This window comes from Hippichthys cyanospilos, chromosome 21, assembly GCF_059441005.1.
Source record: "Hippichthys cyanospilos isolate Australia breed blue-spotted pipefish chromosome 21, RoL_Hcya_1.0, whole genome shotgun sequence".
Taxonomy (NCBI): Eukaryota; Metazoa; Chordata; class Actinopteri; order Syngnathiformes; family Syngnathidae; genus Hippichthys; species Hippichthys cyanospilos.
This window is the reverse complement of record NC_142389.1, coordinates 9,984,503-10,011,706: the sequence shown is the minus strand read 5'-3', so window position 1 is coordinate 10,011,706 and position 27,204 is coordinate 9,984,503. Positions and strand designations below refer to the sequence as shown.

General features: G+C 38.4%; 1 protein-coding gene across 3 annotated transcripts in view; it reads right to left on the bottom strand.

The window, feature by feature from the left end:
• Window positions 1-27,204, bottom strand: part of trps1 (trichorhinophalangeal syndrome I) — an 89,321-nt gene that overhangs the window by 5,504 nt on the left and 56,613 nt on the right. The gene's annotated exons all lie outside the window — the stretch shown is intronic.

The window sequence follows — 27,204 nt, the reverse complement described above, 5'->3', positions numbered from 1 at the left end:
TGGAGTGCAAGGTGAACAGGCCGATCGGTGTGGCAACATGCTTCATCACAGTAATGAGCCAATCACTGCGTTTCTCCATCCCATTAAGTATGGGGTCCTCCAGGTCGCCACCTATACGATGAGGCTACCTCATCCACAACACAAACTTTATTCATTTTTTTTATGCCAGTCCATCAATCTCCAGTCTCATTTTTTTTTTTTTTTTTTACATGGACATTTTTTTTTAATTCATGTATGCATCCGACACATTTGAGAACACAGTGGTATGTTAGCTTACAGGTTTAATTTGCTCCGACTCGTTCCATATATCCAATCAATATTCCAGCATTGGAAATATATTGAAATGCAACGGATATGCTCCTGACTTCCAAACCATCCCATCATTCTTTTTAATAAAAACAAATAGCACTGTTTAGTGTGTAGAGAAGTAAATTTGTTTTATGAGGCAACATTGCCAAAAAACTAGTGGGATAACCACATTTTTGTGATTTTTGCAGGAGAGTGATTTAAAAGTTTTATGGCTACAGTAAAAATATGGTGGATTTACATTTTGGTGATTTATGGGACTATGATTACTTGTAGATAATGTTTTATTTTTTTTTTTATAGAAATTGCAGTTTCTCAAGATTTTATTTCATCCCAAAATGTCAAATTTATCAGTATTTCATGAAATATGATCAATCATATTCACATATACTAACCTGCAGCCGCACTGGCACCCAAGCTAAAACACTATTTACTTTCTGAACAAATCATCTCATTATCTGGGTGTGGCCATCTTGGAAATTGGGGATGAGTTTGTCATAGCACTGATGAATTGGGAGAAATGTCAAGTGCAACATGGATGTCCCATCCATTGCATATTCTCCCTGAAATATGAGGCTAACGTGCTAACCACTGCAACACCAAGCTGCCTTGGATGTCCCATATTTGTAAAAATTAGAACTCAACCTCAATTTAGTCACGTATACATCCGAAAGATATATTATGACTTCCACCAATTAATCAGGTCAAAAATGCAGTTAGGGTTAGCGTTATTTGACACATTTGTAGCTCTGACTCCAACTCACGTTTCCATTTACCACGTGTCGTCTTAATGCGCTTTGTGAATGTTTTCATTTTGTATTTGTCACAGTTTGTCCCCAATAATTATGTCTGAAAGCAAAAAAACAAAAGAAAAAAACTTGAAAGCTGTGTGTAAATCAAGCAAAAATTGCACCACATTTGGCATTCATGTCCATTTAGTTCTTATACCAAGTAGAGCTCCATTATGTTCTCTCTCCTGCAAACCTAAAATTCTATCTTTTTTCCTGTCATCTTTGGCACTCTCCTGCTGTCGACAATCCACCGGGACCTTCTCCTTTCAACGCCGCCATCTTCTCACTTTTTGTTCCTGACACAGTGGAGAGTTTAGCATACTTTTGGTGGAGTCGGGGGTTCGAAGCAGCCGGTACGAAAACATTTTCACAAAAGCGCCTTCGCTTCACTCGGGGCCGTTCTGGACTCTCCGAGCTGTTACAGATGGAGCCACAAGCAGATCTTCCAAGAGGCATCTGTTTTCGGGGGCCCGCCAGTGACAAAAGCAGACAGGTCCAATGGGCACAACACTGCTACATTTTCAGGTTTGTTTCTCGCTGGAAATGTGGTATTTATGAAATAGGGACGTGAATGTTTGTTCATATATTTATCACATGCGCAACATACAAAAGCACCCTTATTAAAGGTAAATGTGGAAAATGTACTTTTTAATTAGGCATTAAGGTGGACAAGTAGTTAGTACATCATAGCAGTACTGCAGGTGAATGTGCTACTTTTCTAAAAATCATAAGACACCCGCCTACTAAAGACGATGAATCATCCAAAATTGTTTGTTTAATGCTCCTACTGTTTAGCAACAATGTTTTAGAGATGGGACATGAATGTTTTTGCCAAGCAGAGCCTTCAAGTGTTTTGCTTCACTTTACTTTAAGGCACCAATGACAAAATATCAGACAGTTCAAATATTTGCAAGCTAAGATGTTTATTTACTCTGGAAAGCTTCTGTCCACCACTCTCTGAGTCAATGTGGGGATGATTAAACATCCTGTTCCAAACATGTTGTATGGAATAAACAGCACATGGCTAATATTGGGATTCTTTATGGTACATGTGTTGCTTTCTGACACGGAACCGCGGATGGATCCAAATCCTCTTGCTGGCAATGCACTCTGTGCGTGTGTGCGTATGCACCATACGGTCACCACATGTAGCAAGACAGAGCCAGGTGATTGATTGATGTACACTTCCTCTTCCAGTGTGTGTGTGTGTGTGTGTGTGTGCGCGTGTGTGTACGTGAGTGTGTAGTCCTCTGAAAGCCCAACAATGCGTCTGTCATCAGAATTTAGCTTTTCCGAGTGAGCCAAATCATTCGCATATGGCCACGCAGCTGCCCCTCCTCCTTATGGGACGATAGATGGACACGCATGGATTTGATCTCGAGTGGAATCGAAATTCATCCATGAAGATAGGAGTCAGGTTTTGTGCTACACAAACACAACTGCACACACTAATACACGCCAATCATCACATTGGCAATATGAATGATTCTGTTTTGTGTGGACGAGACAAAATTTTCATTCAGACAATTGTCCCTACAGGTTAAAGGTGGGACATCAAAGTTTGTGCTCCGACGACAATTAAAAGACAAACACACACAAATACCTCATGCCTAAGTATGCAATTAGCTCTTGGGGTGTAAATGACACCTATTTATCAGCTGCCTATGACACCCTTCAATTTGTACCTAACACATCCAAACTGTGAAGGAAATTGGATTCTTTACCAACAATCTGCTATCTAAAAAAAGGCTTTTAGACTAATTGATCTGAATGTAAAAGAGCAATTGGGATTAACCCTCTGATATTTAATCTATGAAACACATTCAAACATGACTAAATTACTTGAAATTCTTTGGTGATTATTACTTGGGAATAAATTTACCAAACGTTTAGATGAGAAAGATATTAAAACTTTTGAACTCTTAATTCATTAGTTTTTACTTATTACTATTAAAATCATATTTATTATTATTATTATTATTATTATTATTATTATTATTATTATTATTATTATTGCTGTCTACCACCTGGGAGGCATAAACTAACTTTGAAGTAGGGCTGAGCAAAAAAAACCAAAAAAAAACTAAATCAAATTATTTTGCAATTTCAAAAATATAGACCGATAAAGACAACATCAAAGTATTACTTTGAGTTTGAACTGCTATTTTAGTCGCCGCCAGGGGGCAAGCTCCACTCGTGAACCCCCCTCAGCCATGTTAGTGTTGTGTTGGTGCAGTATTCCAACAATCCAAGTGTGTCAGTTTTATGTTGCTGCTTTTATTTCTAAACATGCAGGTATGTTCAATCTATGTTGAAGGTGTGTTGGGTCTGCTCTTATTTCTGAACATTTGAGAAGGAGAATGTGAGCGTCTTTTTCGTCTGGATTTACGTTATGGGAGTGGTACGCTTTGGGGATGTTTTTGGTGAAGAAATAGCATTCAAACATTGTTAATAGCAATGATATAGCCCATGTAAGCAAGCAGGCTATGCAAAAGCTTGGATTCGTTATTTTCTGCACGTTATAAACATTGTTCACTTTAAAACTGATTTAAAGGATTCTGCAAGAAGTCTTTCAAATTAATATTCCCTTTGAATTTATTTTGGTGCTATAGTATCAGAGAATGTCTCTTCTCATGATAAACATCTTTCAGATAAGTGCAGAATACAGGAAAGCAATGAACTAGAAAGTGGTTCAAACTTGAAAAAAACATTGCAAGAATGGATAGATAAGATTGAAAGAATAACTTAGAAAAAATGTTTGTTGGGTTTATTATATACTTTTAATTGTATTGTATATATATATATATATATATATATATATATATATATATATATATATATATATATATATATATATTGTATATTTAACTTTCGTCAGATTTTCCACAGAATTTGTTTATTTGGTCAGGTATTTTAAAAACACTGTATTTTCCCGTTAAATTACTTTTGCTTTTTCAAACAGGGACAGGGGGAGGGAAGTCTGGGCTTCCCTACTCAAGCTGCTGCCCCCGCGAACCCACCCCGGCTAGAGTTGTTAACTACTGGATGGATGGATGGATGGATGGATGGATGGATGGATGGATGGACACAATTTAGTCCTTGACTTTAATTCTTATTGTGTACTACAAAAGCATATTGAGAGAAAAAGATGGAGCCTTTCTCTACATAAAATAAGGTAACAATACAGTAATTTTCTCTAACAGAAAAGAGATCGGGGAGCCCAACAGTCTCCAACAGATTTCAAAATGAGGCTTTTCTTGGAGAAAAATTACATTTGATTCACTCATAGAGAAAGTCGAGTCTTCTCTGGAGCTTACATCAGCACACGCATAATGCTTTTCTTGAAATCAGTGATTATATAATCAGCCCAGAAGACTACTCGCTGGATGAATTAACTAAATTGCGTGCTGACAAGTCAAATATAGCATACTATGGATCAGCCTCCTCATTGCAGTCACAAGTGGAAAAGAGATGTGTGCACAGAGCTTGTTAGACAACAAGACCGTAAGTAAACCACAGAGCACCGTGCTGCATCTGGGAATCATCTAACAGGCGACCTTTGTAAATCATACTACCACCCCATCAACTGCTTGTGTGCCGGGCATACGCTTCTCAGGCTACTATGCAAACTTAATGGAATCATCAGGTTTGTGTTGAATGGATGTAAAGCTATTGGACTTTTTCCACCTCACAGCTTTGGTAGCAACAAAAAAAAAAAAAAGTGCTTTGGAGTACCAACAGACGGAAAAACAGATGTTGCACGAAGCCACCTTCGATAATAACACACGTAAGGGGGTCATTTAAAGACTGGATACGGGAGCACAACATATGATAGACTGCCGTACATATTTCGATAAAACAGAAGAGCTGTTGGTGCTATCGCAAAAAGACAGAAGCGTCTCACGGTCTGTGAAATTGACATGAATCAAACAGCAGTCATGCAATAAATTTCCCACAACCGGTTATCAGCTCACATGACATTATTAGTGTGGTGTGGAGAAAGACGTACAAATTAAATGTTGCCGCTTTATCTACACGTGTCGGTTGCCTTGCAGAATCAATAACATGCTTGACATCAGGATCAACCAAGAAAAATTCTTTGTCTTGTTGTATTACAACGAACTTACACACAAAAAGCTGGTGTAGGTGGGAAACCTATCTCGGATCTCCAAAAGGGGTTCAGTGGCATAAATTTAAAGCCCTTCACCCACATTAGAAATCTGTACCAAGGTAATCATGAAAGCAAAAAAGTAAATAAAAAAAAAGAGAGAGAGAAAAATGCACAGTGTCACAAAAAAGGTCTATACAAATAATTCTCATGAGAAAAAGCATTTATGGAGATGTCCCAAAATGTAACAACTTCCTTGTTTGGATGGAGCTCATGAAAACGCTCCATTGTGTAATCCTGACAGATAACCCACTTGGTAACAAGGCCTCTGCATTATATGCAAATCTGCAAGGGAAACCGTCACTTCTGTCTGGATATATCCGACGGGATTAGGGCTGTGCCTGAATTCTGCATTAATGCTGGCCTAATGTATTCTGCAGCATTAATGCAAGTGTCATAAAAGTCATATGCAGCTGCTTTGAGGAACTACTCTTATCATGACAGGTGAACGTGAGCTCCACAAATGACTGGATGACACCAAAAGGTTGTTCTCTTTTGTTTGTGTATATTTATGATGTTCTGTGTGATTCTATCTGTGATTTCTCTTCACCTGTGAAGCCCTTTGAGATGACTTTGGTGATTCAGGGCTGTACAAATAAATTTGACTCGAGCACATTGACATTAGTTAGAAATAATAGTAATCTCATAATAAAACAATAATATTGATAATATAATGATGCGTCACTTAAATTAAACCAATAACATTCACAACAATAAGATAATTATGCTTTTCAGTGGACTGTGATGGCATATTATACAAACTTGTACCAATTGATGGTGAAACCATGACTGCAAGATGTCATTGTAGATAATCTGAATAAATAAATAAATAATATCAGTAAACGTGTAACTATGCAACTAAAAAACCCCCAATGATAAGGTGGTTAGGTGCAGGAATGGAATGACAATCTCTGTGTGAAATAAGGACATGCTTAATTAAATGAGAAGCTTTTATTATGTTATATGAATGGCAAAAGGTGGGGACTCAGGTTGATTGTACATTCTACAATATTTGAAGCGGTAGCAGGAAATCTCTGGATTTCATGTTGAATTTTGATGTCTCAGTTAACATTAAACTATTTGAAATGCAGCTATTTGCAAGTCTTTATGAAGTTTATATATATACTGTGTATATATATATATATATATATATATATATATATATATATATATATATATATATATATATATATATATATACATATATATATATTTATATATATATTTTTATTTATTTATTTATTTATTTATTTACTAGCAATATAATGGTGTAATTGTACAGTATGCAGATGAATTGTATCAGGAATTTACATAATCCAAATAAAATGGCCAAAGTTTGCTGTCAGCGCCGATTAAGCGGCGGATAGCCCAGCAACAAACTTGTAAACAAGGAAGTGGAGCTTGAAAGAGGTTTTTATATAGAACACGGCCGGTGTTTGTCCCTGTGCACCTTGCGCTCCATTACACATAAGCAAGCTTATAGTAACAGACCACACCAGCAGGCTTTGGACTGGCAGCGCAAACGCTATCACTGCAGCACATTCAGCTCCCCCCCACATCCCTTTCCCTTCTCTCTTTGGAGCTTAAGAGTAAATCTCATTGCAGGACAATAAAGGCTGTGTGGCGATATACGTAAGAGGGCTTTCAAAAGCGAGGCCCAGGCCGGTTGACGAGGAGGCCACCGCCGGGCGAGCTCCACATTAGAGCGGAGGAAGTGTTTAATGATGTTTCAAAAGAGCACGTCAGCAAACGCACTTGATTTTTTTTCACCCCCTTTGGACAGAAGCCAATGGGAGCAGCTTAAATGTTAACACTAACGCAATAACCTCGAAGGGAATCTACATGTGAAATTTAACTAATGTTTTGCTGAAGTGATTTTGTTTTACATCCTTAAAAGGACATAAATAAACATGGATTTCCAAACAGATGTCAGAATGCTTAAAACTCAAGCAAAAAAAGTGACAAAATGGGGAAACGCCTTATGAATCAGAGTATAGTGCATGGATCCCGAGCAGTAAATGGAGGTTTTTTCATATGGAGGCTACATAACCACAATTTGTACTTAAAGGGACACTCTGTAAGACTTGACAGTTGTTCATTATGGACAGCAGGAGGTGCTGCATTTACCATTGTCCATAGCTATAACAAACATGGTAGCCTAGGGAGAAGTGCCACCCCCCATGTAATATAATTTAATGATAACTGGACCTATGATTATATTTAAAACATACTCTTGGTCGTTAAGAACACATTTATTTGCAAGTTTTTGAAATTTATCATCATTTAATTTATTCCTTTTTAATGAAAAACTGTCTAAACTTACATAGTGTCCTTATCCTTAACTTACATAGTGTCCTTACTTATCACTAACCTCTGCTAACTTAATGATAGTCAGAATTACAGGAAATGTGTATGAAAAACACTTCTAGGCCAAAATGAGTCTCGTGCAACTCAAGTGTAAAACATGCTGACTTACACTTAAACACTTCACAATGCTGTATGCTGTAATACAGTAATATTCAACCAGGTTGGCATAGATGATCCAATTCCACTCAGAGTACTTTTCTAACTATAAGTCGAACCGGTATATGAGCCACAGCAGCAAAAATTGAGCAAGAAGAAAAATGTATACACACACAGACACAGTATATAGTCACAGATAAGCAGCACCAGACTATAAGCCACAGATCATAAGATCAGATATATACGCAGAAAGATTGTATATGGACGTTTTTATTATATATATTTTTAAACGTGTCATTAAAACTACTTTTAAAATTGCCTGCTTCCAGCAACATCTTCAATAGACTGAACTTGCAAGCATGTTTAGCACCAACATATTTATAGAAAATGGGTGCATATATTCAACATAACACCAACAGAATACTGCACAATTAAAAAGCCGCTGACTATAAGCTGCTGTGCTCAAATCATATAAGAAAAAGTTGTGTCTTGTAGTCCGAAAAATATGGTAATCTGTCTAAAAATGGTTCATTAATTGTAACTATATGTCTGCTCATCTAACTGCCAGCAACGTATAAGACAGAACAATGAAATCAGTGCTTTTGAAATAGTGGAGGTGGGAGACAAGGTGATGACAGGGGAAGCGCGGATGACCCCTGTGAAAAAGCTTTATTTTGGTCATGTGAAGTATAATTGCAATAAAATAAGAATTTTATTTTTAAAGTTCAGGCACTTGGCATTTGTTTTCTATTTTAGACTAAGTTAAAATAATTAGCAGTTGTTGAAAGCTGATTTATATTCTTTTCTTTTGTTAATGTTAAAAACGATACAAAGTTTCGGTATACTTATACCATTTTTATAGATAATAACCTCATATACGGTCAGCACGTTGGGGTTGTGTGAACATTTTCTTTTTCTGGGGGGCTTTACAAAATATAATTGAGAAGCACTGAATTAAATGGTCACCCATTAAATGGCAGAAGTTAAAATAAATCTGCTTTAACCCATGTTGCCAATTTTTCTGTTAGTTTATCAACATCGCTATTTTGGTAATTATACTTTTTGTGACGTTTTTAGATGGTGGGGGTGCCCTGTCACATTTTTCTGATGTGAAATTTGGTGCATTAATGTTTGGAAATGCTGCTCAAATGCATCATTAACTTTGCTAATTGATGAGTGTCAGCAAGCTTCCTGTAAGAAATCTTTGCATGTGGCTAAGAACACATTGCTCAACATCTAAAATGGTGCCCTCTTCTGCTGAACAAAACAGTGCCTGGAGAACAGTGACCCACTTCAAACTGTCCAGATTGGTGCGAAATGTAGTTCACATATTTCATCCTGGGAAGAAGGCCCCTTTTAGGTGGACATGCACAAGCTTTACTTATCCAGGACAGTGCAACCTTAACCCCTTCTCACATTACAAGTGCCCAAAGGAAAATGAGCAAGAGAGGAGGAACATGAGCAGAGGAAATTATTCCATGTACTGTACACCCTTAATACCTGCGGCCTGATCCACTGGCATTAAACTACTCATTAACTGTCTGGGTCTTTATTTTTCTTGTTTATCTGAGAATAGACCATCTAGTCGATTCCCACACAGCAGACCCCCACGTGACAGTTCGGGTCCGGGGAATGCTGTTACTACATCCTGGGAAACGCCTGTATGATACAATCGTGACACCCAAGGCAGGTGTGAGGAGTCATTTTAGTTTGAAGCCAATTTTTTGAATAAAATTTATCAATATTACTGTTAAAGAAAGAAAAGCCAGGCAGATTTTTAACACTCAAAACTCAACAGGTAAATTAAACTTTGAAAGGTGCTGCTGTCTTGCTCAGCAACAGTTCAAAACCACTCTGCAGTTACCTTTTGGAGAAAAATTGCACATAAGAACTAAGGTACTTACCATTCAAGCGGAGGCGTATATTTGAGTGAGGTTTTTGTGTAAGTGGATGAATCAATTAAGGAAATATGACACTTTTATAAGAAAATGTGCTTGTCTTTTGTTCTATTTTAATTGACTTTTGTTCCTACAAGAAGTGATTCACAGCAAAGTAATGTCTCAAAACAAAACAATTATTAAAGCGACAGAAATGCAAATCAATCTTGTTGCACTTTCGCCAGGGCCGTCATCATAAGACTGACCTTGTGGAGTTGATTAAGAGTTTCATTGAGTCATTAAAGTTCATTGCCATGCTCAGTTGAAAACAACAAAAATGCTTCCCCAATTCAGAGTCATAAAACTTCATTTTTGTGATATGCCTTATAACATTCTGTAAAATAAATATTCTTGTAAGAGTATAGCTTTTACATATTTTGTGTGGACTGCTAAGCTACAGCTTGCAAAACATCAGGAGGCCTTGACCCTGATTCGACAACTCGTTTTTGAACGAGATGATAAGCGATAGCTTGGTCTGTTGTTACAGCATTGCGAAAAAAAAAAAATGGTTGTGATACCAGGAATGAAGTTGTCAAAGAAAAAGCACAAACTGACCTGACAGGCAGACCAACAGTGCCGTGAACACCGGCATGTATTAAACTCATCCCAGCCTGACGCTAACATCTGCAGCGCTAATTGTTTGACACCGCGGCACGTTAAACAAGGTGCGTGCCCACTGCCAGTCGTACATCTTCATTTCCAAGCGTCCTTGGACAAGCAAAGATTTGCCTAATTGCGGTGCAAACGAGGGACGGCAAGTAAATGGGAATGGGTGGGGGCGAAGCTGTGAAATAAAAATGACGACTCTGCAGAGACAACGGGAAGGATGGAAGGATGCGACCAAAAGCATGTAATGGATGGCACTTTACAGTATTAAACCTCGAAACGACCTCGCACATTGACCACTTCACAAAATGACTGTCTCTCCAATTAGAGCTACGACCAAGATGGAGGAGGTAAGAAGATGATGTGGAGGCGGAAGTGGCTGGACGTTGTAGATGACAAAAAAGTAATGACATGCATTATGATAAAACCACGGAGACATTTATGACCAGCTTAATGACCACTCAAAAAGTTCATCCTGTTTTTATGAAAATGAGTGAATGCAAAATAGACTTTTTATTCTCAAATTTGTTGTTCTTAAATGTAGTTGTTTTTAGTTGCCAAGAAATATGAACGTTCGCAATATTATTAATAGGTTTCTTTGAAAAAAGCATTAGAATCTGCAACTGACCAAGAAATTGCAGAAACCGACTGAATGAGAAACACTTGTGCAATGGAAGTCACTCACAAATTTATGTATTAGCCCTTCAGGTTCTTCCAAAGTTCTTAGTTACATACAGTCGACTTGCTCGTTTACCAACCTCAAGAGAGGCCCAAGAACTGGTAATTGGTAAGATTTCATCTTGCAGGAAAGTTATCTTTTGGCATTTATAGTTTCAACAAAGATTAAATGGAAAAAAAAAAATTCCACACCATTTTAAATTCTTATATAAAAACAGTCACACGAAGAGATTTTAGTAGGACTTATTTTTTTAATGTCTATACAAGTAGCGTATCTACCGAGAAAAAAGACCAATTCAAGAAAGTGTGATTAATGACTGATTTACGTATGAGTTTCAGTTTTGAAATGAACTACTTTTTTTTTTTTCAATGATATATGAAATAAATCTCTTTAGAAAGCAAGTTTTTGTTTGTTGGATACTTTACTGACAAGTCTACAACACGCTTCACCACCACAAGAGGCAGGAATCAAATAAGACTATCCAGGGAAACGGTTACATTCAAAATCCCTCCTACCTTGGTCTTGTGGTAATGTCTGTTTTCCAACAGTGAGTGTGAAGGTGGGTGTGAGGGTGCCATGGGTCGCGGTAGCGGGAAATGAGCAAAAGTGAGTGGGCAAGGAGGTCAAGGTGAATAACAAGCAGAAGATGACACAAAGAAAGTGCAGTGTGAGCAAAGACGACCAGCCCAAAGCAACAACTACTACTCCAGAAACATGCCTAATATGTGTCTGGTTTTAAATACCCAACATTGAAGAATATTCAGCCATCTGATATATTTTTAATTTAAAACTGGGGTGAGCGCTGAAGACGAGCAACACTTCGGGGCTGCGTGGCCCAGTAAGTAGTTCACCAATATCAACGCGTTCCATCAAATTGAAGCCAAAAGGACAAACGATAAGGCTAGCTAGCTCATTAGGGCCAACTCATCAAAGTCCTGACAAAACAAATGGAAAATACAATTTAGCTGTATGAGACACCCCCCCCCCCCCCCCCAAAAAAAAAAAAAAAGAATAAGCGAGTTATAATTTGCCTTTGACCAAACGGTGTTTTGTCACTAAAATGTACTCATGTAATTCATTTTCCAAACCGTTTATCCTCATCTGGATTGTAGTGCTTCAAAATTGTATTGTTAAGGAACTCAAAAATATTTCTGTTGTGCAAATAGTTCGCATGAAGCAATTCAAATGATTGTAATATTTTGTCAACAATAACAGTACTACGATGCCGTGTTATATTATGTTATATTTTCAGAGGTGAGAGGCTACATTGTAAACTACATCTTTTCAAAGCTGTGGTACGTTTGTTAACATAAAGTTGTTACGATTAGGTTTAATTATAAGTGATGACAATGCTCTTCAGTGTCACAAATACTTAATCTTTCAGGAATTTCTACCAAGATAACACAAGCAAGCCCATAGAGTAAAACATTCATTATCCGGGTTTCTTAGCACTTGGTCTATGAAAACAGCACTAAGAATGAATTTAATACCCAAAAAGTAAAATACTTTCTCAAAGTTCTATGATTGTTATTGCAAGCTGTTGACATATGGTTTATCCGAATAAAACAATGCCCATCTGCTCCTTCATTGGCATGATTTTTTTTTCTGCTTGAAAAGAATGCAAAATTCTATTTTTCTATTCAAACAAGTAACAATAACAATCTCTTCTCACTTGCTGAAAACGATCATCTGTCGTATTCAAACAGCTAGCTGTGACTTAAAATGGATTAGCACCCAGAATCGCATAATATCCACTGACATCCTCCTCAGTGTTAAAGACCGCCTGAAATTAATGCAAGATGCCGACATTTGACCCTCATTACCGTGGAAGTGACACCTCACCAACATTTTTGCGCGAATCCCAAAACAAGTGCTTTGTGACATAATCTGAATATTGGCGGCAAGGCTGTTGGGACTTTGAGCTGGGAATGTCCTCAGGCTCTGTTGGTCAGTCACTTGGTTGAGCAGATGCTGCTTTTCATTATCAACCAGGTAGGTATTCATGATGTACGAGTGTTGAAGGTTCATAGCGAGGCAGCAATCTGTACAATCCTCACAGTCTAGAGTTTCATTATTATTGATGGATTGAGGGAGTTGGATGGCATGTGGACTTTTTGCGGTGAGGTATGCGCGTAGTTTATGAGGATCCCGGTTGCTAAGATGACCGTTTCAAGTTGCTCCTTTTGACTTTCGATTTTAGGTTGTGCATCGGCGAGAAAAAAGCAAGTACTCTTGTACTCTGAGAAAAGGTTTTGGCAATTCTAAGGTGCAAATGTAGAATCAGCGTGCAGTTATTAAAATATTAAAAATATCTTGATAGAAATGGCCTTAAAATTTATCAGACATTACATTTGACCGCTAAACCTTACAATGGGAGGTGGTCAAATCAACGCTAAGCTTTTTATGTACTGAATATTTATAAATGTTTAGCACTCTCTGCACTGTAATGCATGTGTAGTCTTCGCATATTTAAGATAAATAAGTGCAGCTCATAGTCGATGTAAGCAGTCAGGCACCACTGATACTAAGTGGGCGTCCCACCTGGGGCTTATCTGACATTTTCCACTTACAAAGAGCCTCAGGGTAGAGATGGAGCCTCACACGTCAATATCGGAATTACTCTTGTACCTTCTCATTGCGCACACACTCGGGCTGTTGCCGGTCATGCTCTGGCTGTCGTGACAAACCAAACAGATCAGCTAGCCTTGAAGGGGCACGTAAATGTGTCTTGTGGGCGTAATCAACGTGTCATCTTTGTTCCATTCTCTCCCGACAGCCACATATGATGACCCGATATGTTGCCCAGACAAAACTACGGGAACGTTGACAGATTGTCACACAGCACTTGACTCAAAATGGGCATCCGAATCTGGCACCCAGAACGAGGCATCTTTTTGCGTCTGAGGCCTTAATTGGACTTGAGCGAGCGTCTTCACTCGAGGCATAGAGCCAAACATATCCAACCATCAAACCTGGCCCCTCATCAAGCGGGGCCCCTCCACCTCCAAAGACGTGGCGTCAAACGCGTCAATCAAAGAAGGAAACTGGCAGGACGGAACTGAGCTACTTTTAGACAGCTTCTGTAATGTCCCTTCATCTCAGCAATCTGCTAACTCGCTCTGTCACTGACCTCCTCTCGAGAGAGCTTTAAAAAAATAAATAAATCAACAGATATTTACAGAATGCCTTCTCATGGGCTTTGATCATCCCGCTGTGTCGTGGTGGCACTTACAACACAAATACAGAGATGATGTTGGTTGCTCGGAACACTCGGTGTTGGTAAAAATGAGTCAAGTTTTTTAAAATTGATGGTCCATGGAAAGGATGATCCATCTTTTTTCCATAGCACTTTTTCTATCGGTTGTTGGTGATCTGGAGCTTCACCTAACTGACTTTGATCTAGAGGTCGGGTACACACTGGACGGGTCAATGGTGTTAAAAATATTCGAGTGAAATAAATTATTCATTTGTAGTGAGTCATTTGAGATCAGGAAATCTCGATATATTAGGTGCCCGCCATCTTCTTTTACAGCTCAGAACAAACGATTGAGAAAAAGTACAGGTACTTGTTGAGGCTGCTGAATAAACTTAGACAAAGAACAAGGGAGACAAACAGGTGGTGAACAAATGATTGGTGGTCGGTACAATTTTGTTCTCGGGGCCTGATATCATGCAACAAAACAGAGTGAATAGGTAGGAATCTGAGATGAGAGCAGACTCATTTCCATCCGTTGGAAACACACGCTTGTAATAATGAAATGCAAGTACACGAAGGCAAGGAGCAAGACTCTTCAAAGAGATTGTTCGCTATTGAGTTGTTGCCATGAGAATGAATAGACGTTACGGTACTAGGGGTTACATGGGATTAGGTCGCATACACCGACTGTTTCATTAATTGAAGGCAGCATCAAACCTAGTGACCAATCAAGGTTGCTGTAAAAACATATTTTCCGTTGATAACATAGAATCCACTCATTTTTGATACAAAAAAGTTTGGAGCTATTAACCAAGGTTGTAAAAAGCTTAAATGTTTGCATTTAAATGTCCATCCATCCATTTTTTAAAGCCACTTATTCTCACAAGGGTCACAGGCTTGCTGGTGCCTATTCAATCTGACTACGGGCAGTGGCTGGGGGAAACCCTTAACTGGTTGCCAGTTGAAGAGCTTGCTAGCTTCAGGTTTTGGTGGTAGTACTGCAAATGCCTTTGCATATCATTTGTCTATAATATTGTCAGGAGATCATTGAGCATGGAAAAAAAAAACTCCCAATAGTGAAATGAATCACGTGGCATGCCTGAGCAAGAAATCTCATGGCGTCCGATCTAACGAGATCTCATCCCTTTAAAAAACAAAAAACAAACAAACAAAAAAAAACACTTTTAAAGTGATTTGGTTCGATGTCCAGTATGTCTAAGAGCCTAGAGACAGATTGCTGTAAATTCAAAATATGCCCTTGGTGGGATACTTTTCATAAATCACCAGGACTAATTACTAAATATCGATTGGTGATTTTCCAGATGATTGATAAGGAAAAAGTATTCCAATTTCCTCTCCTGAAAGGCATTCAAAAGCAAAACAGCCAGCACCTGCGGAGGGTCACAGACCTGTGATTCACCCGTTATTTCTAATGCTTTACTTTCATTATTTTATCCTCCAGGGATATCATCTCTTTCATCTCTGCCATACAGAAGAAACAAACACAAAGAATGGGGGCCACTGCAGGTTGGGGAGGAGGCAAACAGGATAGATACTGATCATTTCAAACACAAGCTGAGCCACAGAAATGCAACAGAGGGTGGATGGAATGATATTAAAAGTAGCCACACGGCACTACAAATGTAAAGAGCATGCTTTCAATTTCCTCCGTGTTCCTCAAAGTGTGGCTTGACCTCTTCTCACACAGTGAACATTCGCACCCTACCACAACGCCTAGAGTTCTACTTCACTGTTTCTGATTGAATTCTATGAAATGGCAATTCCAACTTGCAAAAAAAAAAAAAAAACGGAAAAGAAAATATGGTTATTTCAAATATGCTCTCACAATCCCAAATTAGTTTAGCATATAAATGAGGAGCTCGCCATTTTGGATGCATGCAGACAAGCGGCTTATTGTTAACTTGTTGGCACAACTAAGCAGGACTACTATACACACATATGTACTTATAGACCAAGAGTAGCTCGCTCGCTGCACATCTGGATGACATCCGAACAGGCGAGAACAGATAACACACACACACACACAAAATGGACGCAGGGGTATGATTTCGGGGAATCGTGCGATTGTCTCTTTCTCCTCTTAAGTTTTCTTCCCTCCCTCATTCTTTCCTTCTGTTCTCTTTGTCTGTACACTAATCCTGTACGACAGAGACACAGAGCACAAATCTCCCTGTTGGCAGACCGAATGACTAAAAAAAGAGCGCACGAGAGAAAGAGATTGACTGTTGAACACCAGTTGAAGTGATTTATGAAGCTGGAATCTGTGCTGGAACATATGTAGAAAGTTTTTTTTTTTTTGCTTAACACACACATGCATAGACACTCTTCTGGGGAGTCCCATTTCAAAACCCCAAGAAATACCACAGATAACCTAATGAGTCAAAACAACAAAGAATTTCTGTAAAGTAACATTACAACTGATGTTGTTTTTTTTTTTTTTTTACCATTGACAGTAGGCTGCTCATTAGAAGAACTTGAGATCAACCCATTTCAATGGTGAAAGTTTGATTTTATATTCAAGTAAATTGAAATACCTTTATGATCCTCAGTTCAGCTTTCGTATTGCAAATTTGAGGCTATTAGCATTCCCACACAATTACAAAGAGGATCACAATTGCTACTATTAATGAAAGCGCTTTCTACTATAATAAACGACAAAATAACATCCCATCAAACCTCCGTGAAGGAAAAAAAAAGGCTTCCAGTTACAGTAAGTGACGAAGAAGGGCAATAAAAGCGTTGACAACATAAAGGATGCACTAAATAATGATGACGTTTTTGCTGGCTGTGACTCTAAAGTCTCTCCTCTTCTGAACCACGAAAAAAAAAAAAGTTTATACGCCGTGCGAGGGGTGGCACTTAGCCAAGGCCATATCGCAAACAAAGGCTGTAATTATTGGCACTGATGTGGCCGTCCTGACAAGATTGAAAGGCAGCAAATGATGGAGCGAGAGGGGACGGAATGAAATGAGGCGCTGCAGTTCAAGAATGATAAATAAAAGATCTGATAGACAACTGATGCAATACTCTCGTTATTGTATTGCCGCTTTAGAATTAGCCAAGCCCAAAGCCTCGCTTTCGCTCCCTCGCTCCCATAGTAATCATTCAAACCTGATTGCTCTGATCCCTCCATTCTATTTGTCATTATACCACACACAAACACACACACACACACGCACACAGACGGACAGAACACAGACACAAATGCATTTTAATCATATGGTATCAATAAATAGAATGCTTTCATTTCCCAAAAGTCCATCTGATAGCCGGCATATTCTATCAATAACTCACAGCTCGAACGCACTTGATCCAACTCTACAGATGACCACACACCCACACACACCTACTGTATTGACTGGGGAATTTAAATGAAGATAGGTTCCGTGTGTTCGATGAAACCTCGATCAAACGTGTTAATGTGTTAATTAAATGCAAGTAACGCACCAGTTACAATGTAATCCTTTTGATTAGGGCACAACCTGTGTTAAAATTGGGTGATAATATATGTACTAGAGATCCGCCGATTATCGGCCGGGCCGATATTTGGAAATTTGACGTATATCGGTATCGGCCGCTTTATAATCCTTACAGGCTGATTCAACGTGATGTTTTTTGTTTCAAATAATGCTAAGAAAATTGTTTCTATATTGTTAAATGTATTTTGTGTTTCAAAGGATACTTATTGTTTTGTTTGTGTCAAGGAAAGGTTTTGCAGATAGAAGTGCTTCCGGTTTTGCCAATAATGCATTTCCTTTTCCGGGTTTGCAGACAGCCGCGCTCTACAAACAACTTTATCAGGCAGGAATGCCCTAAGTTTCATTTCATTATATTTTACACATATGAGTATACTGTAGATATTAAGGTATACGTTTGTCTTTTCGCCGATAGAGTTACTTCCGGTTTTGCAGATGACACATTTCCGTTTCCGGGTTTGCCGACGGCCACGCTCCACGAACAAAATGCTATCTTGACACCATCCTCGGTGAATTATCAGGCAGGAATGCCGTAAGATTCATTTCATAGTATTTCACATATGAGTATTGATATTAAAGGTATAGTTTCGTCGTTTTGCCGATAGAAGAACTTCCGGTTTTACAGATTTTGTTTCCGCGTTTGAGCTATTATTTTCTATTTGTGTGGTTCAAAAGTGTTGTGTTTGCATTATTTACGTTTTCACACCATTTTTTACACTTTTACTGCAAATGAATATCGGCTCCAAATATTGGTTATTGGCCTCCTTTCCTACTAATAATCGGTATCAGTCCTGAAAAACCCATATCGGTTGATCTCTAATATGTACACATCACATGTAATAACAGGTTGACCTCAATGTATATTTTTTTCAAAAGCATTTTCAAACTTTTAGGGTGCTTGACTTTGGAGTATCAAGACATTAAAGAAAAATGTGTACTTTAATAATACCGCAATCTATGATTTCAAAACATTTTAATTATCATTTTAAACATCAGAGAACTTTATATTTAAATATACTGTAAATGGTCTGCCATAGTATTTAAACAAGCCAAAACGTGTTGAGGATTGTGCAATTTCCACTAATGGCCCAGGCTAAACATAACTCAAGATATTATCACGTCTCCTTGCATCAAGAATTAGTGCATTCATATTTTGCTGGGGATTTGTGCCATTTGGGGGCTCATACAGCAATGCCGTAACAGTGCGAACAGATGAGATAATTGGTGGATTTGCAATAGATTTACAATATAAATGATTTTTTGATTGTTTGGAGAATTTATAGCAACCAGATATTTTGAATTATTTTATCTTTTTTTTTTATTTGCTAAGTCTCTTACTAGACAGAATGTGAAAGGAACATTACAAACAAGGTAGAAACCAAACTGTGCTTTTCATGACTTTCCTTAGAGCATAACAAAATAGTATCGTGTTAACAAAACATCTGGCAGCATTTAAATAGCCTGTTAAGGGCTTTTTAGTTAAAGTCAATGTAATACAAAATGCTGCTGGTGCTACTTTTGCTAATCATTTGGATTGCTGATTTCCAAAATAAGAAGTAAGCAAAACAAAAACAAAAAAAACCTGATGTTGCATTTTCTTACAAAGATGTTCACACTGGGATTTTGAATGGGCCAGTGAAAGGACTGAATGAATTTTTAGAAACATGAACAGTCGACTGGATGTTACTTAATGTTTAAAAGCCTCTTTAATTACTTATTAGTTATTTGCTGCATTTAACTATAACGGGTTATTTATAGGCATATATATTCATCCTTTGAAGCCAAATCTTCATGTTTCTTAACCTCTTCATCACATCACATTGGCACTCCTGTGTTACAACTTGCCTGTTCTGTTCCTCATTAGACTTTTTTTTTAAAGGAAAACTCAGGAAAGCCAAATTTTGAATGTCAATAAACCAGGAGAAATGCCTAATCCCAATAAATCCTGTCTTTTTTTGTGTTTTATTCCGTATTTTGCTAAAGAGACAATAAACAGGTTGCAGTTGCTATGGTGCCCAAACCATAAGAACCTCATTTTGCTATAAAAGAAATTGGGATCGCGGGTGAAAATCCGCTCATAATGCTGGGGTTTTTGTATGAATTCCCATCAGGTTGATACAATTTTGTTTTCATCTGCCAGGGACTTTTATTGCATTACTCAACCACAGATGAAAGAAGGCATCTATTAAGGGAAGGAAGTTCTTTATTAGGAGTTGTACTAAACAATGTAACCAGTCTTTTACAATTATACCACGTAAAAGTGGAGCTTAACATAAAATGGAGGCAGACTAAGTTTTGAAGCAACCATGAACAAACTCTGAGTTTACAACAAGGTAAAGTTGTTCAACGCTAATTCACTTGAGAGAGAGAGTAATACAGTAGTATGTAGGAGTTGCTGTTTTGGTTAACAACAGGTTTTACAGTTATTGAACAATAATAATGTGGACAAATGAAGCATCTGCAAGGGGTCCAAAAAGTCACAATTAGGGATAGGCCTATTATGGGCCAGACTGATCATCTACGCTGGTATTCAGTGCTTTGATAGACTATCAGCATCAGACTTTTATATTGTCTACTTAAATTCTCAGTTACAGTAGTTTCATGAGAAATACTGCTGAACCTGATAAAAAAAATGGTGTGTTTTGTTATGAAATTAATACAAAGATTGGATTTCTATGTTTTATTTTCTTTCAGATATCATTTGGATGCAAGGCCATCGGGATTTTTTTATATTTTACAAATGGGGTTTATCTACTTAACAATAGCAATAGTCCCTGACTTGCAATTTGATGTTGCAGCAAAATTGTGCAGCAGTTTGAGAAGCTTTATTAGATAGCTGTTAAGCAACGTGTCGTACAATTAACACAATTAATGGCATTACCTATTCTTGGTAAAGGCCGGCTACTACCATTACTGTCAAAATCACCAAACTCCTAGAGAGCAAGGGTTTGAAGTTGGTGTAAATTATTTTTGGGCCACCCTATATTTCACTCACAGAAAGAAAATGCTGAATCTGGATTATGTGGATTACGCAACCTGCAAATGACTGAGGCACTTTGCCAAATGCAGTCACTATTAGAGGAAACATTATTAGTTATCCATCCATTCATTTTCTATCGCTGCCTGTCCTCACAAGGGTCTCAGGCTTGATGGTGCCTATACCAAATGGCTTTGGGTGGTAGGCAGGGGACACTTTGAACTGGTTACCAGCCAATCGCGGGGCACACAGAGATGTACAACAATTCACACACACAATCACAACTTAGGACAATTTAGTATGTGCAATGCACCTGCCTTGCATGTTTTAGGAGAGTGGGAGGGAACCCAGAGGGAACTCAAGCAGGCTTGGGGATAACATGCAAACTCTACACAGGAAGGCAGGAGCTAGGTGGATTCGAACTGGGCTCCCTTTAACTGTAAGGCGGACATGCTATACACTGCGCCACAAGCCGCCTATATAAGAAGTTATTTGAAAAATAATACAGTTAAATATAGCAAATCAATGCAGACCTTTTACATCAATTATATCTGATGTCTTACATTCCAACAGTTTTATTAACACACACCCACGCACACATAGGCGACGAACTCCCCCCATCCTCCCGCCCACTGAATGAATCGCTCCTTGTCTGCGAGCTGATGGAGCGATAAAAGTTGGTTTAAACAGCCATGGACATGCAGCAAAGACCAGAACATATGTCTTACATCAGGAGGGACTCATGTTAGCGTTGGAAAAAGAAAAAACAAAAAAAGCCCTGGACAAAAAGAAAAGAAAAAAAAAAGACTAGAGTGCAGCATGTCCCTGCCTTTCCCATATCAGTTTTTCATCTATCGTCTTTACCGGGGAGAAAGCTAGCAGTGGCACTAAGGGAAAGTTATCCCCCATCTCCCATTATTCATTTGGTTTTCCACAGGGCTACCTGTCAAGGGACGGGAGACTATTTGTGTGATTTCATTTTACTGTCTGCGGGACAATGATGAGTTTCATTTTTGGCTTCTCCGGTTACTTAGCAGGCAGGATTGTCCACTTTCATTCCTCACTTAGCCTTGCAGACACTGAAAAGTGAATATTTCACCGGTAGTTTCTTTGGACAAAATGCATTTTAGAAGACAACCCTCTGGGAAAAGACAAAAAAAAAAAAAATGGCTTTCCCATAGTACCTCTCTGGGCACACACTCAAATAAAACACAGCGCAACAGTTTGACACATGGCCACGCACAGACACACGTGGACACTGAGGTATTTACGTGACAAAACGTGATTACGAACGAGGAAATAAATGAACTGGTACACTGCGGATCCCAAAACTAGATCAGAACTTATTGGTTGAGCCAGAACAATGTGATTTGTACGTTATTACAATGCCTAAAAGGTACGAGATGTAAGGCTTAATAACGTTAAACCGATTGGAGGGAATAATGGGGAACCACGTTGTCGCCTCACTTCAAACATTCCACTGGATTAAACCTGTTTAGAAATTAAAGCTCTGCACAACTGATGCTGAAAGACAAAACTGTGAGGCCACAAAACGAAATTAGCAGTGCTTTATCCTTCAAGGCAAACAAGACAAGAGAACCTTCATGCAAATTGAAAAGTTTCAAAGTTGTATTCTGCCACACTACTTTTATTTTTGTTGAAATCAAAACACAACTTCGACATGCCACAAGCAGATCAAATAATCAACCAATCATATTCATTTATAGAAGTCAAGGAAGTAGTAGCAGGCTTTACATGCTGCTTGAACCTGTGATTAAAAGTCTTCTGACATAGCTGGTTTGGGAATGTGGGTGAAGCCAAAGATTTTAAAGGCAAAATTAGACAATTGAATTTATGGAAAACATTTTCGTTTTACCCCAAAACATGCTATGTTCAAGCGTAGTACGCATGCCCTGTTTGAACATTCGTAAACAACATTGTTTACTGTGTCATCGCTGTGGGATTTCTATTTGCTTTTGTCAGTACATCCTGTCCTTCTTTTGAACACTTTTGTATGAACACAAAGAATGCTTGTGTGGAAATTTCACATCTTTTGTGTCAATACGTCGTGTTTGCGTCTGCTTTGTGCATCTCAGCTGGAAGCGCACCAGGTGATGCCGCCTCACATCTGGAGCATCTTAGAGTGGTTATTGTTGTCATGTATTGCCAAAGTTGGCCATCATAGGCCGAACAGCAGAGGAAAAACTCACTGAGATATCATAGCAAAATGTCACATTGGCTCGTAGGGGGCAGAAGCGAGTTACTTAGTGAACGCTCCGCAAGTCAGTGTGTTTCAGACCTTATTAGGTTGTTCTTGTGGTGCTGCTTAACCCCACTCAAAGCTTGGCAGCTGCTACCAACTCTCTCTCGTTCTCTTTGTGGCCCTCATGCACTCTCTCCCTGTATCCCCCCATCCCACATCATCCTTACGTCTTTATTGTCTTCTCTCATCACTCTTTGATTACTGTTTCACTGGCGGTGGTCTCGCGGTAATAGAACACTGGCATCCTGGTGGTGGTGCAAAACAGAGGGCTTTGCATAACGATGATCCTCCACATGTGCTTTGCAGGGCATGCTCATAAGCCTCAAGAGCTCACTGAGAACGTAAACACGCAAGCTTCCACTGCTCCTTAGCATTATTTGTGCTATAAGTGTTTCTTGAAAAAATTTGAATGTGTTCAAAGACTGCAACGTATAAGAACGTATCTCTGGTAATGTGACTAAAACACAGTCAAGTGGTCAGCAACCCATGGCTTTTTTGCGCCGTCCTAGTGGCTACTTGAAGCTGTTATAAAACGTATGAAAATGTATGAAAATTAAAAAAGGGAATATATTTTTGGTTTTAATATGGTTTACAAACATGCCACAAACATAACACTTTCAAATGCTGTAAAAAGAGTAGAATAAATATTTAACTTTAACATTTTAGTCAATGAAGTGTTGCATCATAGCCTGCGACGCATGTTTCCATATCATGCATGGCAAGCAGATGAGATCATACATCACTAATCTGTATTTTTTTTTTTAATTTGTTATGTATGGTGTTCGGAACACCGCTTTTTAGCGGTCTATACAGCATCAAGAAAGTTGCTCTAGACTAGCAGCGCTCGATGTTTATTTTGAAAAATGCCAGATGGCATTTGAAACACCAGTCGCCATTAGGTGTAGAAAAGTGACGTTCAAATGCTGTCTGGCATTTTTCAAAATAAACATCGATCGCTGCTAGTCTAGAGCAACTTTCTTGAAAATGAACGTCAGTCATCGCTTCTTGTCTAAAACAGCGTTCTAAACATGTACACGCTAACTCAAAACCAACACAGATGAGAGTTAAAAGATCGTGTCCGCTTGCCATAGGCGTGGTGCCAGCGTGTGGTGCCCCACATTGGGAAGCTGCCCAGTGATGTCCGAGAACAAAAGTCACATTAAACGGGTAAAAATGAAGATTTTGAAAATTTTGAATAAAAATGAGTATCTAAAGAAAAATCATTTATCATAAATAAATCAATATGTAATTATAATATGATATTGTAACTAAATATTTAATTATTACTAACAAGTTATCAACATTTTTTTCCTATTTTCTCACAAATTATGGACCAAGCAAGAAAGTGAACAGTAAATTTTTAGAAACCAAAAAAGTCAGTTTAAGCTAATAAAAAAAAAACAGTTGCACTATTTTGACCCGCGCACAGCTTTTGGTGGATTTATGGAAGTCTTGTTTTTACGAACTTGGAACTTATAGGGGGCTTATGGTAGTCTTATGGTCTTTATTCTGACCTGCACAACATTTGATGGATTTATGGTAAACCTATTTTTTTAGTATTCAGAATTTATGGTAGTCTTTCTATCCACAGTGACTTGTGGGATTCACTGTAGTCTTGCTTTAATCAGCAACTTTTGGGGCATTTACAGTAATCTTGTTGTAACCTGCGCTAGTTTGTAAGCTAGTTTGATACCATAGCTTCTGTTTTGAATGTGACATTTTGGGTGTTACAATTGTTGGAATTTTGGCCTTCTGTCAACCTGCATAACATTTAGTCATCGTTCATCTTGTCTCACGTTTGTGGCCGTAATTGTAATCCCTAACAATTCATTTAAAAACGTACTTACGCCAACATTCACTTGATTTCGTTTCAAGAGCAATCCTGCATGGAATAGAGGAAAGAATAATGCTGCTCAGCCGTGTTGTGCCGCAGCCCTTGAAAGGTACAGTATAAATAATTGTAATTAGAACAATGTCTGCATTGATGTAACTCAAATTCCTCAGGCAGTTGTTCCTAAGAGAAAGAAAATAAAAGTGTGACACAGGATTGTCATTGGACAGGCCCTGTATGTATTCTGCCATTCATGCTCCAAAGACTTAAGGCAGAGAGAGTTGTTCTTGATCAGTGAGCCATGTAGATTAAAGGAACAATGCAGCTCTACTTACGAAGGCTGGGTGGGGTGATTGTGCGTCTTAAAATGGTTTTATCTCGATGTGAAGTGGAAGATAAAGCACCTCAAATGGAATAATGAAAGCATAGCATTGCTATGGATTCCACTAATGGGTACCATAAAGACTTTAAAATTCACAGCCAAACTGCGCGAGTCAAGATGTCTGGGCGGGCGGCAACAATTCTAAGGAGAAATTGAAAGAAATGTTCAAGGGCACAGTAGTTTAGAATAACTAACACATACACACAAACACACACACACACACACCGAGGAAAGGGCACGTAGCCATTGTTCCACTGCACCTGGCCTGTTGAGGAATAGGATAGATGAAGCTCTGAGACCTGACTGCATGAATGTTTGTGTAAAGTGTGTTTGTGTGTGTGTCTGTAGCTGCGCAGTTGCAGACGCCAAACATCTGCAGTGATGACGGGGCTTTGAGAAACGACGTAAAAGCGGGCGCAAACTAAGACGTGAGGTACGCTAACACCTATGTGTGTCATTATTCACCCCATAATTATGCACAGCCCACAGATGGTAGTGATTTAAAATACGTTAATATGTTTCCATTCAAAATAAAGGAAAAAATAAAATAAAAAGTATGAATGATCATCATCCAAATGAGCCGGAAAATACATTTTCCATTCAACCAGTCCTGGAAAGCCATCACTCACATGTAAAAGTTAAAAAAAAGGACATTTGAAAATGATCAGTAAATGGAGGAATACATATTTATTTTTGCGGCTGATGCTGTGGAGAACTCATGTTAGACGGTTTCAGCAAAAACTCCCTTCACAGCATAAAAACGTTTAGTTAAAACGCGATTGTGGGGCAATTGAGACTTAACACTAATCTCTTCAAAACATGCAAAACTTGGTCAATTTATATGAGTGTTATTTAAACTTGTTTACGTTTTGGTAAAATTGCACGATTCCTATCTTAACGTGCAACTTTTGTGAGAGTTACGATACTCTCTTTTCAAACTTTAAGATTGATTCAAATATTACTAAAGTGTGAAACCTTTTTATTGTTATCGTAGCCTTACTTTAAAGGAATAGGCCACTGATTAAACTGATGATTCAATATGCAACATTTGATTTAGCTGTGCATGTGTATAAAAAATATCCCCAAAGGTTTGGCAATTAAGTATTAAAATAATGACATTAGCGTTGACCATTTTGACCATTTTTGAGCAATCACAGGATCGCTATGAAGTATTTTTATGTTTATTCACGGAAACCATTCTAATCAGAACAGCTGCAATGTGCAACATTAAGTATTGCTATAAATGAGGACACCCCTAAACATGACAGGTTTAAAAAAAAAAAAAAAGCAGTGGCTGGCAAACGCAACGAAAAGAGACAGTCTAAAATGCTGAATAGAAAACAGCTTAATGCCTCTGAATTTCCAATACAGTCATTGATTGTCACCAATATTTCAGTTGTCATATAAAGGTCACATAATGTAGGAAAATGATGACCAATATGTGCTCATTCATACTCACGCAGAATTCATATTAAAAGTATTAGAACTAAAACGTCACTTTCACCTTGTGCTTTTGAGCACTACGTCGCAATCAACTTTGTCCATCATCAATTTCCAATGTCAGCTAAACAGCTTTTACCATTTTCACCTGGAATAACTTAAGCATCTCAACAGCTTTCATCAATTCTTTAAAAGCGAGAATCCATTCTTCATATATTCCCCCCTGTACATGCCACAGAAAAGCAATACAATGTATTTTATTTTAAAAAGAATGTGTGATCCTGTTGTGGCAGAGGGAATAGAAAGGGGGAGAACAAAAAAAAAAAAGAAAAAAAAAAAGGAAGTGGTCTTTGGGGAGAATCAGGGTATACAAGCTGCATTGCGTCCATGGAGCAGAATTCATAAACACACTTCGTACACAGGCGAGAATTCCTAATGAGTGAAGACCTCACAAGGGATGCTGAGGAGGAGGGGGAAGGTGTGAGAGTAGTAGTTCGGGGAGATGCTGAGAGGAGAAAAAGCTTTCACATCGTATCAAGCATGTGTGCCTCTTAGCGTGCGCTAGAGTGAAAATCTGCCATCCGCACATTTAACACATAGTGCGGAGGCACGTGCGTATGACCAGGGCAGTGCCACGACCTTGCCAAGAGGGCCTTGGACGGCCAGGG